This window comes from Kogia breviceps, chromosome 4 (genome assembly GCF_026419965.1).
Source record: "Kogia breviceps isolate mKogBre1 chromosome 4, mKogBre1 haplotype 1, whole genome shotgun sequence".
Lineage (NCBI taxonomy): Eukaryota > Metazoa > Chordata > Mammalia > Artiodactyla > Physeteridae > Kogia > Kogia breviceps.
In genome coordinates this window covers 124,534,492-124,553,095 of record NC_081313.1, presented here as the reverse complement: position 1 = coordinate 124,553,095, position 18,604 = coordinate 124,534,492, and the positions used below count along the sequence as shown (strand labels likewise).

The 18,604-nt window shown below is 38.8% G+C and overlaps 1 long non-coding RNA gene across 1 annotated transcript; it reads left to right on the top strand.

The window, feature by feature from the left end:
- The first annotated feature begins 1,678 nt into the window (after positions 1 to 1,678).
- On the top strand, positions 1,679 to 17,807 carry LOC136794059 (uncharacterized). The gene is made up of 3 exons (XR_010840276.1): positions 1,679 to 1,764; positions 16,699 to 16,849; positions 17,493 to 17,807. It is a non-coding gene; the product is annotated as an uncharacterized lncRNA (long non-coding RNA).
- Positions 17,808 to 18,604: the final 797 nt, after the last annotated feature.

Genomic DNA, 18,604 nt, shown 5'->3' with positions numbered 1-18,604 from the left:
TCTGACACGGATAGGTATTGCTAAGACGCATAAGAGTAGTATTGGTAGAAGTTTGTAGGTGTCTAAAGAAGAAGGAAACACCTTCCTGCTTAAAGGGGGAAAGTGGGAATGTGCATCTGTGGTATTTGGCTTAGCTTTGAAGGATGGAGATAAATCAAAGGACTAGAACAGAAAAAAGAGCAGGGACAGCATGGAGATAGGAAGCCATAGGACATATAAAGTGAACATCTTTATTTTTGACTGGAGCCAAGCTTACCCATAAATAAGTGATGAAAAAATCACTTTTGAAAGAAATATTGGGACCAGAATGTGGGATACCTTTAATATTAGGCTAAGGATGGCTTCTGAGTAAAGTTTTACGCAGGAAAGAAATGCATTATCATATTTGTGTTTCAGGGAGAGTCTTCAATTAGAGAATGAATGATGTAGTTTGAAGAGGGGAGAATATAGGCTGGGAGATGGGCTAAGTTGTTTCAACAGATTAGGTAAGACTTATGAGGGTCTAAACTGGGGTGGGGTGGAAGTGGATGACATTAGGAATGGAGAAGAGAGAACAAAGGTGAACGATGCTTGCTTCCAACATTGTATTAAATATAAAAGACTCTGTCTTCAAAAACCTCATAAGCTTCTTGGGAAGACAAGGTGTATAAAAAACAAAATCAAATTATTTAAAATTTGGCAACAAGTGGCACAACAATACAGTGGAAGAATATATCACCCAAGGTTGAAACTTCTGGGGAACATTTTTAATAGAGGAGGTAAATTGAACTTAACCAGGGAAACTTAGGCAGTGTCTGTAGATCTATTTGATTGTCACAGCTAGAGGGAGAGTCCTACTGGCACCTAATGCGTAGAGGCCAGGGATGCTGCCAAACATCTTAAAAAGCACAGGACAGCTTCCCCCAACCCTTACCCAACAAAACAATTACCCAGCCAAAAATGTCTATAGTGCTGAGATTGAGAAAGCCTGCTTTAAATGATTGCCAGGAATTTGACAGACATTGGGAAAGTTGACCCTGCTTCCTCATTGTAAAATGGAGCAATAAGAGCAATAGTATCTTCTTCATAGGGTTTATGACAAGCTTAAAGAAGATGCTGGTTAACTATTTATCATATGGTAAGTGTTTAATAAACTTCTATTGAATATCATCAATTTTTTTCAAAAATGGGAAACTGAAGGGACAATAAATGAATTCATAATGAAAAATTTCAGCTCATCCGAAGTCACCATCTCTGTGCTACCAAGTCTAAAATATGTAACCTCCGCTCTGACCTCCCTACCAGACTCCCTTCCCACCACATGCCTGCCATTTTCATTTGATTGTCTCACCATTTTTCCAAACCAAACCTATATAAAATATAACTCATAATCCCCTTACTAACTCACCTCATTGTTTGTAGCAAAGACATATTCCCTTAGTTACTGAGTAAAAAGAAGACAATGAGTGTGATTCAGGACAATTGTCTTCATGATTCCTGTCTGTTACTAATATGATGTATGCTGTGCAGCATTAGCAGTTCTGTTTCTCTTCTTGGCCTCAACTTCCCAACTTTAAAGTTGAGAATGTTACCTGAGATGATCCAATAGGCTCCTTCCAGAACTAATATTTTATCACTTGTAGTGAGACTTACTTTCTCTCTTTCTCTGCCAGATAATGCCAATAGTAATGTCAATTCTTTTCTGGAAATATCACTCGCATCTGTCCACTTTCCCCTTGTTCCAATGGAAGCAGACCGAAGCAGGTGCTTGATGGTTTATAAAAGGTAATATTGCAACAAATTCCTAACTGGGTTTCCCCCCTCCAGCCTTTCTTTTCCAATCCACTCTACATGCCACATGAATCCTCTTTACACAAATCATTTATGCGCCACACCTGCTCAGAATTCTTTGATGGCTCCCAACTGCATGAGTCATTCACTAAAACTCTTCCACCTGGTACCCAAGGCTCTCCATGATCAAACCCAGTCCCCCTTTCCAGTCTCATCTCCCATGGCTCTCCTCCACATACTACTCTCTGATCCAGACATCCTTTTCTCCTCATCAACACTCTAGCATGACATATTCATTCCTTACATGCTTCTTACATTGTTATGCCCTCTGAAATGCTTTTATGCATATCCAACCATCCCACAAGTCATTCGGAAATATTAATCAAAGGCCTACTCAGACATAGCAAACACATAGAACATTATAGTGAGCAAAAAAAAGCATGGTTTCTGCCCTTACAGAGCTGGCAGCCTAGAGGGAGAAATGGACATTTCTCAAGTAGTCTCATAAGTAAATGTGAAATTGTAGCTCTGTCGAGTACTATAACTAAGAGGCACATTGTGCTATTGAGACAGGCAGACAAGAATACAGCCATTTTAGAAAAGGACCAGGGAATTGCCTTGGACAAAACAGGCCTTGGAAGCTAAAAAAACAAAGGCTCTGGGGGCCTGAGTCCAAGAGGAAAAGAAAAACGGGCTCGAAGGAATAAAAGATTAACTTTACCTCTGTTACAATAAGGAGTATACCTAATTGCCACAAGACAATAAGCTCAACTACAGAGTTTAACCTTATCCGTTCCTATGCTCTATTACAGAAAATTCTCATGCATTTCATTTCCCAAGAAAAAGCAGTCCCTATTCCTGATAGCTACCATGGAGCCACCAGCTGCTGACCAAAAACGTTTGATGATTTCTGAAAATTATCAGTGATCAATGAGACAAACCTTCCCTACTGTTATTAAAGCAACTCGTCCCTCCTATTCAAGGAACTGGCATTTCTCCCTTGTGCACAAGTTATCTCTTTTAATAAAAAGGTTGCTTGCGGCTAGAGAGAAAGATGGCAGAAGAGAGATCACCTTCCTCCCCACAGATACATACATCTACACGTGGAACTGCTCCTATAGAACATCCACTGAATGCTGGCAGAAGACCTCAGACCTTCCAAAAGGCAAGAAACTCCCCCACGTACCTGGGTAGGGCAAAATAAAAAAGAATAAACACAGACAAAAGAATAGGGACAGGACCTGCACCAGTGGGAGGGAGCTGTGAAGGAAGAAAGGTTTCCACACACTAGGAACCCCCTTCGTGGGCGGAAACTGCGGGTGGCGGAGGGGGGAAGCTCTGGAGCCGTGGAGGAGAGCACAGCAACAGGGGTGTGGAGGGCAAAGTGGAGAGATTGCCGCACAGAGGATCGGTGCCGACCAGCACTCATCAGTCCGAGAGGCTTGTCTGCTCACCTGCCGGGACGGGCGGGGGCTGGGAGCTGAGGCTCGGGCTTCGGTTGCATCCCAGGCAGAGGACTGGGGTTGGCGGTGTGAACACAGCCTGAAGGGGGCTAGTGCGCCACGGCTAGCCGGGAGGGAGTCCGGGAGAAGTCTGGAGCTGCCGAAGAGGCAAGAGACTTTTTCTTCCCTCATTGTTTCCTGGTGCGGAGAGGAGAGGGATTAAGAGCGCCGCTTAACGGAGCTCCAGAGACGGACGCGAAAAGCTAAGGCTCCTGCTGCCACTACCAAGAAGCCTGTGTGCAAGCACAAGTCACTCTCCACACGTCCCCTCCCGGGAGCCTGTGCAGCCCGCCACTGCTAGGGTACCATGATCCAGGAACAACATCCCCGGGGAGAACGCACGGCGCGCCTCAGGCTGCTGTGACGACATGCTGGCCTCTGCTGCCGCAGGCTCGCCCGCATCCGTACCCCTCCCTCCCCCTGGCCTGAGTGAGCCAGAGCCCCCGAATCAGCTGCTCCTTTAACCCCGTCCTGTCTGAGCGAAGAGCAGACGCCCCCCGGCGACCTATACGCAGAGGCGGGGCCAAATCCAAAGCTGAACCCCGGGAGCTGTGCGAACAAAGAAGAGAAAGGGAAATCTCTCCCAGCAGCCTCAGGAGCACCGGATTAAAGCTCCACAATCAACTTGACGTATCCTGCATCTGTGGAATACCTGAATAGACAATGAATCATCCCAAATTGAGGAGGTGGCCTTTGAGAGCAAAATATATTTTTTGTTCCCCTTTTCCTCCTTTTGTGAATCTATATGTGTATGCTTCTGTGTGAGATCTTGTCTGTATAGCTTTGCTTTCACCATTTGTCCTAGGGTTCTGTCCATACATTTTTTGTGTTTTTGTTTGTTTTTTTACTTAAAAAAATTGTTTTTCTTAATAATTATTTTTTATTTTAATAACTTTATTTTATCCTCTTTTTTTTCTCCCTTTTATTCTGAACTGTGTGGATGAAAGGCTCTTGGTGCTCCAGCCAGGCATCGGGGCTGTGCCTCTGAGGTGGGAGACCCAACTTCAGGGCACTGGTCCACAAGAGACCTCCCAGCTCCACATAATATCAAACGGTGAAAATCTCCCAGAGATATCCATCTCAACATTAAGACCCAGCTTCACTCAATGACCAGCAAGCTACAGTGCTGGACACCGTATGCCAGACAACTAGCAAAACAGGAACACAACCCCACCCATTAGCAGAGAGGCTGCCTAAAATCATAATAAGGCCACAAACAGCCCAAAACACACCACCAGACGCGGACCTGCCCACCAGAAAGACAAGATCCAGCCTCATCCACCAGAACATAGGCAATAGTCCCCTCCACCAGGAAACCTACACAACCCACTGAACCAACCTTAGCCACTGGGGACAGACACCAAAAACAATGGGAACTACGAACCTGCAGCCTGCGTAAAGGAGACCCCAAACACAGTAAGATAAGCAAAATGAGAAGACAGAAAAACACACAGCAGATGAAGGAGCAAGGCAAAAACCCACCAGAAGAAACAAATGAAGAGGAAATACACAATCTACATGAAAAAGAATTCAGAATAATGATAGTCAAGATGATCCAAAATCTTGGAAATAGAATAGACAAAATGCAATAAACATTTAACAAGGAAATAGAAGAACTAAAGAGTAAACAAGCAATGATGAACAACACAATAAATGAAATTAAAAATACTCTAGAAGGAATCAATAGCAGAATAACTGAGGCAGAAGAACGGAGAAGTGACCTGGAAGATAAAATAGTGGAAATAACTACTGCAGAGCAGAATAAAGAAAAAAGAATGAAAAGAACTGAGGACAGTCTCAGAGACCTCTGGGACAACATTAAATGCACCAACATTCGAATTATAGGGGTCCCAGAAGAAGAAGAGAAAAAGAAAGGGACTGAGAAAATATTTGAAGAGATTATAGTTGAAAACTTCCCTAATATGGGAAAGGAAATAGTTAATCAAGTCCAGGAAGCACAGAGAGTCCAAAACAGGACAAATCCAAGGAGAAACACGCCAAGACACATATTAATCAAACTATCAAAAATTAAATACAAAGAAAACATATTAAAAGAAGCAAGGGAAAAACAACAAATAACACACAAGGGAATCCCTATAAGGTTAACAGCTGATGTTTCAGCAGAAACTCTGCAAGACAGAAGGGAGTGGCAGCACATATTTAAAGTGATGAAGGAGAAAAATCTACAATCAAGATTACTCTATGCAGCAAGGATCTCATTCAAATTTGATGGAGAAATTAAGATCTTCACAGACAAGCAAAAGCTGAGAGAGTTCAGCACCACCAAACTAGCTTTACAACAAATGCTAAAGGAATTTATCTAGGCAAGAAACACAAGAGAAGGAAAAGACCTACAATAAAAAACCCCAAACAATTAAGAAAATGGGAATATGTACATACATATCAATAATTACCTTAAATATAAAGGCATTAAATGCTCCCATCAAAAGACACATACTGGTTAATGGATACAAAAACAAGACCCATATATATGCTATCTACAAGAGACCCACTTCAGACCTAGGGACATATACAGACTGAAAGTGAGGGGATGGAAAAAGATATTCCATGCAAGTGGAAATCAAAAGAAAGCTAGAATAGCAATTCTCATATCAGACAAAATAGACTTTAAAATAAAGACTAGTACAAGAGACAAAGCAGGACACTACCTAATGATCAAGGGATCGATCCAAGAAGAAGATATAACAATTGTAAATAATTATGCAACCAACATAGGAGCACCTCAATACATAAAGCAATTACTAACAGCTATAAAAGGGGAAATCAACAGTAACACAATCATAGTAGGGGACTTTAACACCCCACTTTCACCAATGGACAGATCAACCAAAATGAAAATAAATAAGGAAAGACAAGCTTTAAATGATACATTAAACAAGATGGACTTAATTGATATTTATAGGACATTCCATCCAAAAACAACAGAATACACATTTTTCTCAAGTGCTCATGGAACATTCTCCAGGAGAGATCATATCTTGGGTCACAAATAAAGCCTTGGTAAATTTAAGAAAATTGAAATCATTTCAAGTACCTTTTCCGACCACAATGCTATGAGACTAGATATCAATTACAGGAAAAGATCTGTAAAAAATACAAACACATGGAGGCTAAACAATACACTACTTAATAACGAAGTGATCACTGAAGAAATCAAAGAGGAAATCAAAAAATACCTAGAAACAAATGACAATGGAGACACGACGACCCAAACCTATGGGATGCAGCAAAAGCAGTTCTAAGAGGGAAGTTTATAGCAATATTATCCTACTTTAAGAAACAGGAAACATCTCAAATAAACAACCTAACCTGCACCTAATGCAATTAGAGAAAGAAGAATAAAAAACCCAAAAGTTAGCAGAAGGAAAGAAATCATAAAGATCAGATCAGAAATAAATGAAAAAGAAATGAAGGAAATGATAGCAAAGATCAATAAAACTAAAAGCTGGTTCTTTGAGAAGATAAACAAAATTGATAAACCATTAGCCAGACTCATCAGGAAGAAAATGGAGAAGACTCAAATCAATAGAATTAGAAATGAGATAGAAAAACTGACACTGCAGAAATACAAAGGATCATGAGAGATTACTACAAGCAACTCTATGCCAATAAAATGGACAACCTGGAAGAAATGGACAAATTCTTAGAAATGCACAACCTGCCGAGACTGAACCAGGAAAAAATAGAAAATATGGACAGACCAATCAGAAGCACTGAAATTGAAACTGTGATTAAAAATCTTCCAACAAACAAAAGCCCAGGACCAGATGGCTTCACAGGCGAATTCTGTCAAACATTTAGAGAAGAGCTAACACCTATCATTCTCAAGCTCTTACAAAATATAGCAGAGGGAGGAGGAACACTCCCAAACTCATTCTATGAGGCCACCATCACCCTGATACCAAAACCAGTCAAAGATGTCACAAAGAAAGAAAACTACAGGCCAATATCACTGATGAACATAGATGCAAAAATCCTCAACAAAATACTAGCAAACAGAATCCAACAGCACTTTATAAGGATCATACACCATGATCAAGTGGGGCTCATTCCAGGAATGCAAGGAGCCTTCAATATATGCAAATCAATCAATGTGATACACCATATTAATAAATTGAAGGAGAAAAACCATGTGATCATCTCAATAGATGCAGAGAAAGCTTTTGACAAAATTCAACACCCATTTATGATAAAAACCCTGCAGAAAGTAGGTATACAGGGAACTTTCCTCAATATAATAAAGACCATATATGACAAACCCACAGCCAACATCATCCTCAATGGTGAAAAACTGTAACCATTTCCACTAAGATCAGGAACAAGACAAGGTTGCCCACTCTCACCACTATTATTCAATATAGTTTGGGAAATTTTAGCCACAGCAAACAGAGAAGAAAAAGAAATAAAAGGAATCTAAATTGGTTAAGAAGAGGTAAAGCTGTCACTGTTTGCAGATGACATGATACTCTACATAGAGAATCCTTAAGATGCTACCAGAAAACTACTAGAGCTAATCAATGAATGTGGTAAAGTAGCAGGATACATAATTAATGCACAGAAATCTCTGGCATTCCTATACATTAATGATGAAAAATCTGAAAGTGAAATTAAGAAAACACTCCCATTTACCATTGCAACAAGAAGAATAAAATATCTAGGAATAAACCTACCTAAGGAGACAAAGACCTGTATGCAGAAAATTATAAGACACTGATGAAAGAAATTAAAGATGATACAAATAGATGGAGAGATATACCATGTTTTTGGATTGGAAGAATCAATATTGTGAAAATGACTATACTACCCAAAGCAATCTACAGATTCAATGCAATCCCTATCAAATTACCACTGGCATTTTCCACAGAACTAGAACAAAGAATTTCACAATTTGTATGGAAACACAAAAGACCCCAAAAAGCCAAAGCAATCTTGAGAATGAAAAATGGAGCTGGAGGAATCAGGCTCCCTGACTTCAGGCTATACTACAAAGCTACAGTAATCAAGACGGTATGGTACTGGCACAAAAACAGAAATATAGATCAATGGAACAGGATAGAAAGTCCAGAGATAAACCCACGCACATATGGTCACCTTATCTTTGATAAAGGAGGGAAGGAAACACAGTGGAGAAAAGACAGCCTCTTCAATAAGTGGTGCTGCGAAAACTGGACAGCTACATGTGAAAGTATGAAATTAGAACACTCCCTAACGCCATACACAAAAATAAAGTCAAAATGGATTAAAGGCCTAAATATTAGGCCAGACACTATCAAACTCTTAGAGGAAAACATAGGCAGAACACTCTATGACATAAATCACAGCAAGATCCTTTTTGACCCACCTCCTAGAGAAATGGAATTAAAAAGAAAAATAAACAAATGGGACCTAATGAAACTTAAAAGCTTTTGCACAGCAAAGGATACCATAAACAAGACCAAAAGACAACCCTCAGAATGGGAGAAAATATTTGAAAATGAAGCAACTGATAAAGGATTAATCTCCAATATTTACAAGCAGCTCATGCAGCTCAATAACAAAAAAACAAACAACCCAATCCAAAAATGGGCAGAAGACCTAAATAGACATTTCTCCAAAGAAGATATACAGATTGCCAACAAATACATGAACGAATGCTCAACATCACTAATCATTAGAGAAATGCAAATCAAAACTACATTGAGGTATCACCTCACACCGGTTAGAATGGCCGTCATCAGAAAATCTACAAACAATAAATGCTGGAGAGGGTGTGGAGAAAAGGGAACCCTCCTGAACTGTTGTTGGGAATGTAAATTGATACAGTCACTATGGAGAAAAGTATGGAGGTTCCTTAAAAAACTGCAAATAGAAGTACCATACGACCCAGCAATCCCACTACTGGGCATATACCCTAAGAAAACCATAATTCAAAAAGAGTCATGTACCAAAATGTTCATTGCGGCTCTATTTACAAGAGCCAGAACATGGAAGCAACCTAAGTGTCTATCATCGGATGAGTGGATAAAGAAGATGTGGCACATATATACAATGGAATATTACTCGGCCATAAAAAGAAATGAAATCGAGATATTTGTAGTGAGATGGATGGACCTCGAGTCTGTCATACAGAGTGAAGTAAGTCAGAAAGAGAAAAAGAAATACCGTATTACATGAACAAAACTTAACTAAATCTGAACTACTTGGCCAGAACCGTGCTCTTCAGGTTTGGCCAGTCTCCTTGACCAACTGGGGTTAGGTCCAGCTGACCCTCTGAACCCAGGAAATCAGATTTAGGTGTCCTGTTGACTCCTTAAAGTATGAGAGTTCACTAGAAAGAGCCTCACCCTCTGGTCCACCCAAAGGAAAACCTGCAGTCATCTCCAAATTCTGAGAATCTTCCTTCCTCTCCTGAGCCTATATGGTCCCCTGAGATTCCAAAGCTAGCTACTGTCAACCCTATTTCTCTTCTTTTACTCAAGGCCTGAATATAATCCCCATTCGTCAGAATGATCCTCACTGGGTTTGGAGACTGCATTGTACTAATGCAATACTATCAGACCCTGGCCTGGTTCAGACCCTAACCACAGAGATCAAGATCCAGCAAGACCCAAGTTCCTAGGATGTGGTGAAGGAATCCTAAATCTCCACTTTCTCCTGCTTACCCTCACAATGAATGTGGGCTATAAATTTGGTCCAGTTACCTTGTCTATGTATCTCCACTTTCTCAGCTGAAAAATGGCTATAGTAATAACACTTATCTTGTTAGAAATATGCCATTAAAAAGTTTTTAGCACATAGGCACCAGGTCCATAAATGCTAACTACTATTATGTTAATGAGGAGGTAATGATCACCAAGAAGAGCTGGCCTATTCCCAGTCAGAGCACGTACAGAAATTTAGCCAGACTGTAAACTCTTGGCTGTTTTTACCCATTATTTTATCTTCAGTACGTATAGTATAGTGAAGGCACATAGTTGACCCTTGAAAAATATAGATAATTGAATAAATAAATGGATTTGGCAAATCCCTTCCAGCTGCCCACATTTTAGGTATCCCTGAGGAGTAGTGAGCTCTCACATATCTGGATCAAGACCATGGGATGTCTTGAAGGGGTATCTTGGTTTCCTAGCTGCTTCCAGAACCAGTGTCTAGGTATACTTTTCCTCAAGTGGTTGCCTTTGTTCCTAGATCTCTATATAACTCTAGGCAGAACTAAAAGTTCCAGTTAAAACTGAAATTTGTGCAAACACTGTCTGAGGTCACTCCTTCAGTTTGGGCAAAACCAGCTGGCACTGTTAGAATTGGAAGTCTGGCAGTGCAGACACAACCTGCCAGACCCTTGTCAGTGGAGAAGAGATTATATGAATTGCTCTGATGCAAGAAGCCACTCCCTACAACAACCATCTGAGAAGTCCTGCAGCTTCTCTGTATGGGATGAACCTCATTAAACTCCATGAGGCAAAAGCCATAGATTCAAGCAATCAAAATCTTAGGTTTACACAGCAGAGTGCAAGGGAGGGACTGTACATGTGTGGAGAAAGCTGCTTCTAAAAGTACCTTCCCTAGCCACCTCCTCCATCCCTAATTCTCGTCTGCCTTTCTATCCCTTAGAATAAGAAATTCAGTAGCACAGACAGGTCCCAGTGTGCCTGGACAGGAAATCTCAGAAACTGGGTTTCTATTTGTTGATTCCCAGAAGACAAGCAATGCTACCACTTTAGCATTCCTAATTGCCTAATATGCCATATTGTTTGTATTATGGACACAGATTTTAATGGGTATTCTTCAAAAGCAATTTGGCCCATTGGTTTTCAATGTTTAGTCCCTTGAACTGTATACACAGGAATAACCTAGGCAGCTGATTAAAAATTCAAATTCCTTGTCCCAAAACCCAGATATTTCAATTCAGTAGAGCTTAGAAGGGGCCCAGGTATTTCCTTCCTTTCCTCCTTCCTTCCTTCTGTTTTTTTCTTTTAAAAAAGAAAAAAACTAAGTTAGAAGATGATGTTCAGTCAGGGCTGAAAGTCACAGATCTTCCAAATTCTAATTTCTGGTTTAACTCTTGAATCCTCTCCATAATAGTCACATCAAATGATTATCAAATCCATGTTTGAAAACTACTAGTGATGGGAAGCTTGACTTCTAGAACTAAACCATCTTTTTACATAGTTATTTAACTCATCATAATTCTACACTTTCAGTCTAGTTTTAACCCTCTTGGGACCTTGAAAAGTAAGTACAATCCTTCTTTAACGTCCCAAGTTTCTTTGTTTGACATGGATCTTTGTACAAAAATTAAAGGAGTATTCATAATTCAGTCTTTCACAAATTATGTTCCTGAGAACAGTGCTGCTAGGATGTGTTCCATGAAAGAGGTGGTCTGTTGTCAAAGAAGTTTGCTGCTTATCAAACACAAAGTCTACGTTCAGTGGTAGCAAATCCATGCTATACAAGCAGAAGAAAGATGGTGATCCCCTCACACATGCACTGGAAGGGATTTTCACACTGAATGAAAGGACTAACTTTAATCTATGCTCTCTACTCCCTTCATCACTGATATCGTTATGAAGAGGATAGAGTACTTCCTTCTTGCTCACAATACCCCAATCCCATTTGAAACCTCACAGAAAAGCAGGGAAAAGTGAGCATCCTGTGTGTAATTCATCCCCAGTCATCAAGAGTCAGCCCTAGGTCACACCCCATCAGGAGGGTTCGTCAATTAGTCATGATCTTGAGGGATGGGCCGGGTCTGTCTACTCCCAATATAATTCACTTAGTTCTCATCAATGGCAATAGAAGAATTCACCCTTCAATTAGTAAAGGCTCAGCAGATTTCAGATGAAAGAGGATCAGAAGTCAAGGAGGTCCACACCTACTCTTTCCCAGGCATTTGGGAAACTGACCTAGTTTTGTTTTATACCTTGTATAAACCTTTTGGTAGTGTTAAATAAATTGTTTAAAAATGTGCACGTGTTATGACAACCTGTTTCATCAACTGCTACTGCTTTCTCACACATTATTATAATCCTACAGCAACCACATACATATTTTACATAGCTGTAATCATAGTGCACATATAATTTTGTGCTCTTTATTTCACATATGTTGTACACATCTTTCATATTTTTACGGTATTCCTATTTATCATACAATATATATTCAGGAAGTTCACATTAAGTTCCTTAACATTTCCCCAACTTTGTGATTTGAACTTACTTCAAATATTCATTATGATAGAGTTTTAAAATAAACATTTTTGTACATAAGAATTTTTCCTTGTCTTTAACCCTTTCCTAAGTGTGGATTTTTATGAGTGGGATTATTGACCCAAAAAGTATAAACAATTTAAGGCAAACTAATCTTTTATGTTACACTAATTTATAGTGATGCCAACAGGTATTAGAATTAATGTTTTAGAATACACATTTCATTACAAGTTTACCACTACTGCACAATATATTTTTCTTCTACATTCATCTATATATACAGAGCTTTTACAAAACTTTTAGAGAGAAGTAATGTACCTCTAGAATTTCTTTTCAAACATCACAGAACATATTCATACAGAAAGAAATTCTCAAGTAAGTCTTTAAAAATATTTCTCAAAAACAATGTAAAATTTGTATGATTTAAATTAGGCGTTGTGGTGGCAGAATTCTAAGAAGGCCGCAAGATTCCTGCCCTCTGTTGTACATACCTGGTGAGTGCCCTTGAGTGTGGCAGGTCCTATAAATATGAGAGCAAACAACCACCAAGATTAGGCTCTGTTATATGATAAAGTAAAGGAATTTTGCAGGTGTAATTAAGTTCCCTGATCTATTAACTCTAAGTTAATTAAAAGGTAGATAACTTGGTAGGCCTGACTTAATCAGGCAAGCCCTTGAAAGGTAGTCTAGCAAGAGGTCAGAGACATAAGGTCAGAAAGTTTCAAAACAGTAACATACACATTTCTGCAGATCTTGGAGAATAATACTGCCATATTTTGAAGAGGACCATGTCTCAGGTAATGAAAGGTGACCTCTAGGAGCTGAGGGCTTCAGTTCAACAGCTGTGAGAAACTAAATTCTGTCAACAACCAGTGACTTGTGAATAAACCCAGGGCCTCAGATGAGATTTAAACATCAACTGACATCTTGATTTCATCCTGGTGAGGCCCTGAACATAGGACCCATCTAACCCTTGTCTGGATTCCTAACACACAGAAACCGTGAGATAATAAATTTATGTTATTTTAAGGCAGTAAGTTGGTGATAATTTGTTACTCAGTGAAAGAAGACTGACACATTAAATACTAAAGGTAAAAAAAATCTTACAATAATCAAAGAAGCCAACCAACATTAGAGAAAGAATAAAATAAAATAAAGCATTAACTTCAAAGGGAATAGTTGGAGCTAATAAATATCCCAAATTAATGTAATGTTTTGAAGAAGTCTAAGTCATGATGACCAAATAAAAAAATGTAATTATAGATGGTTTCATTCTCCAGATTAAACAAAACAAAAAAATGCCAATAAGAATGGTCTCTTTTTCCTATAAAATTAAGTTTAAAATATATTTTATATGAGCATAAATAGATAATTTTATGGTTAATAATGTTTGAAATTATATTAGGAAATAACTAATGGCATAAAAAAAACCTTTCTCCTCACAAAATTTTAAATATAAAATCAAAAAAGGAGATCATCTGTGTACTAATAGTCAATCAATATAAATAAATCCAAGGAAGTAAGCAAAAAGATAACAAATATCAAATTATGAAAAATTATTCAGTGAATATAAAGGGTAAATATTCCTGATCAAAGGCAAGCAGTCTCCAACTATACCTGAAAAGAAATTTAGTAACACTGCTTTTAAGAGACATTTCTAAAACAAAATTACAAATTAATTAACTACTATTTAATTAATTTAAAAGGCCAGAGGTGGGGGTGGGGTGGGGAAAATGTTTTAAAATAATTTTAAACAAAAGAAGAACAAGGTTGCCAATATCAACCTCAGAAAAAAAATATAAGAAAATTAAAACATAGTAAGCAAGTGTCAGAGGCTTATTTTATAATAATTAAAGTTATAATAATTTAAAAATATACAAAAACATTATGAATGAAAGGAATTATAAAGTGTAATATATTATACATATTTTTAAGTGATTAAAAACAAATATAATATTTTATATTAATGCAAGAAATGAATCTATTGCAGATGAAACAGAAATTTGTGACAAAAGCAGACCACTGAAAAATATTTAAAATAATAAAAATTTAAATCCTACATACTAGTATCTACAGAATCTGGTCAAAGAATTACTCAGAGCAAAAAATAAAATAAAACTGCACTATAAGAAAATTTTAAAAAGAAAATCAAATAGATAAAAGTTGTTATGTAATTGTTATGTAATAAGAAAAGTTGTTATGTAATAAGAAATTAGAAGCACATTTAAATTAATCAAGCCCAGCTTCTTAAACATTACTAGCATTATAGACCAAAAAAATCATGGAATCTAATCAAGAAAAAAGCAGTAGCATAAACTTGGTAATATGGATACATTAGTAAAATGGTCATTTAAAGGAGTATGAGTGTTTTAAATAGTGCCATCAACATGAACGACTTTATATCAAAACTTTCAAAATATCAAAAATACAATGCTAGAAGAAAGCTGAACAAGGCTGAAAATATTAATAATAAAGGAAATGTAACTTTATCAAGATGATTTTCTTTTCTTTTTTATGTTTTATGATAGAGGCAGTAGTCATATTTAAAGACCTTCCTAAATTAATAAAAGGGCCTTTTTGTGTTAAGCCTCTTACATGGTTTATACTTTTCTTAAAACTCTTACTTATACGTACACATTTTTTGTACAAAAGAATTTTCATTATTCCCTGTGTGTGTGTTTAGACTTAGCACCAAATAAGGACACTCCAACATCCTCAGTGTGATGCTAGTAAAGGTCTCAGAATCGCACTGAGAACACTGAAGTGTCCTCACTTCTATGAAGTGTATTTTGGTAGAGGGTAGATTTTTATAAGGTCAGATGTATGTTATGCAATCATTAAAAAAAGCTTCCTTCAAGCAACCTAAGCATCCATCAATGGATGGATATGGAAGATGTGTACATATATATTAGTCAGTCATTAAAATGGAATATTATGCAGTCATGTAAAAGAATGAAATAATGCCATTTGCAGCAACATGGATGGACGTAGAGACTATCATACTGAGTGAAGTTAAGTCAAAGACATATATTACAGGATATCACTTACATGTGGAATCTAAAAAAAAATGATTCAAATGAACTTATTTACAAAATAAAGATAGACTCACAGACATAGAAAACAAACCTATGGTTACCAAATGGGAATGGCAGAGGGATAAATTAGGAGTTTGGGATTAAAATATACACACTACTATATATAAAATAGATAACCGGGCTTCCCTGGTGGCGCAGTGGTTGAGAGTCCGCCTGCCGATGCAGGGGACATGGGTTCATGCCCCGGTCCGGGAAGATCCCACATGCCGCAGAGCGGCTGGGCCCGTGAGCCGTGGCCACTGAGCCTGTGCATCCGGAGCCTGTGCTCTGCAACGGGAGAGGTCACAACAGTGAAAGGCCCACGTACCACACACACACAAAAAAAAGAATAGATAACCAAAACAACCTACTATATAGCACAGGGAAATATACTCAATATCTTGTAGTAACCTATCATGGAAGAGATTGTAAAAAAAGAATGTATATATATCTGAATCACTTTGCTATACAGCTGAAACTAACACAATATTGTAAATCAAGTAGATTTCAATAAAAATGTTTTTAGGGCTTCCCTGGTGGCGCAGTGGTTGAGAGTCCGCCTGCCAATGCAGGGGGCGCGCGTTCGTGCCCCGGTCCGGGAGGATGCCGCATGCCGTGGAGCGGCTGGGCCGTGAGCCGTGGCCGCTGGGCCTGCGCATCCGGAGCTTGTGCTCTGCAGCGGGAGAGGCCACAGCGGTGAGAGGCCCATGTACCACACAAAAAAAAAAGTTTTTAAAAACTTCCTTCAGTTTTTCTTTGTGTGTGAAAGCCTATCTCAGTATCATGGATCTAGGGCTGGAAGACAGGTCAGATAATGGGCTTAATTTTTGCTTTTTTTTTTTTTTTACAAACATCCTTAGAGAACATGGCATGAGTCAGAGCCAAGCTGCTGAACTTCTCTGAGCTTAATTTCCTCGTCTGTAAAACAGGGCTAAAATACCTCGATTCTTTGTTTGCTTTGAGACTTAAGAGAAATAAGAACTGCATCTGGAACAATACCTGCTTTTCTTCTTCTTCTTCAGAATTATTTTATGGAGTAATTCTGGTGTTGTAACCTATCCACACTCTTTTTCCTCCTTTCTCACTCTCACACTCTCTCTCTCTGTCTGTCTCTGTCTCCCACAATTTGCTCCTCATCATGTGAAGAATACCACACTGATGCTTACCTAGCAGCTGATGAGGGAAAGAAATACAGACCTGGAATATAAGGAACAGGCTTGCAAAATGATTAAGAGCTCTGGATCTGGACTGCCTGCACTCAACTCCTGAACATCTACTGTGAACTTGGGCAAATTCTGTAAGTCCTCTCTGTCTCAAATATAAAATACAAAAGAAAAAAAAAAGAAGAAAAAAAAAAATAGCTCCCTCATAGAAATGTAATATCACATGAGCTAACATATGTAAGCATGTAGAAGGGAGGGTGACACAGCTAATAATGTTCAGAGTGTTAGCGATTACTGATATTATAGCATAAGTAGTATCTGAATGTATGTTGAATAAAATGTCCATAGCTAAGTATAATCTACATACTCTAGGCTTCACCAGGATGTGACAATATAGTGAGGGTATACTTCCTTTTCATAACCAATTTGTGATGGGATTAATGATCCTCTGGTCAAAAACCATCCATCCTCACAGGTCCCTCAAGTATTTCTGAGATTTTCCCCATTCCTGCTATTTATGTAGTTAGGAAATAGAACTTCTAATTCATCTGCCCTCAGCTCTTTATCAAGCTGCCATTCTAAAGTCTCTGTTGCTGGTGACGCTTGGAACTTAATATTTTGTTGGTTACATTGTTGTCCGGAGGAGATCAGCATTGCTACTCTCTTTGCTATCAGCTGGAGAAGGTGGTTTCCCCAAACTGTTGGGCCTTTGCTATTCAAAATATCCCTGAACAAAGGCTCTACTTTTTTTTTTTTTTTTTTTTTTTTTTTTATCAGCTGCTCCGCGGCATGTGGGATCGTCCCAGACCGGGGCACGAACCCGTGTCCCCTGCATCGGCAGGCGGACTCTCAACCACTGTGCCACCAGGGAAGCCCAAGGCTCTACTTTTTGACTGGAATTTACTGAAGCTTTGTGAATAATGAAAGGAAGGTAAAATACTGAGAATAACTTTAAAAGGCTCTTTGCATGGCTGGTTCCTCTTAATTTATAAGGGTCATCTCCCCAGAACGACCTTCCCAGATTATTTTCCCCTAACACATTTTCCTATGCAATTATCTTCTTCTCCTCCCTCCTCCTCCTTTTTATTCTTTACCAGCACCTGAAATTATCTTATATATTTGTTTACTTGTTCAATTTATTCCCTTGTTTTAGAAAAGAAGTGCTTGTTCATTCCTGAGTTCTTGGAACCTAGAAAACGGCATGTCTCACTGTAGGAAAACAACACACATTTGTCATAAAAAAGGATGAGTGAATGAATGAATAAATGAATGCACAGAACAGACCTTCCTTAGGGTGTAGCTAATTTTTGTTCATTTTTTTACATATCAACTTGCACATGACTTCCTCAGGCAAGGTCTCCATGACCCACTACCCAGGATGAACACTCCCTGCTACATGATCCTTCTGTACCCTTTATTTATCTAAAATCATTCATTTCATTATCTGTCTTCCCTGCTTGATTGTCAGGTCAAGAATTATGTCTGGGGCTTCTCTGGTGGCACAGTGGTTAAGAATCTGCCTGCCAATGCAGGGGACATGGGTTCGAGCCCTGGTCCAGGAAGATCCCACATGCCGCGGAGCAACTAAGCCCATGCGCCACAATTACTGAGCCTGTGCTCTAGAGCCCGCGAGCCACAACTGCTGAGCCCACGTGCCACAACTACTGAAGCCTGCATGCCTAGAGGCCATGCTCCACAACAAGAGAAGCCACCGCAATGAGAAACCCGCACACTGAAACAAAGAGTAGCCCCCGCTCACCACAACTAGAGAAAGCCCGCACACAGCAATGAAGACCCAGCACAGCCAAAAATAAATAAATAAAATAAATTTTTTTTAAAAAAAGAATTATGTCTGTTTCATCTCATAATGGGTCCCCAACTCCTAGACA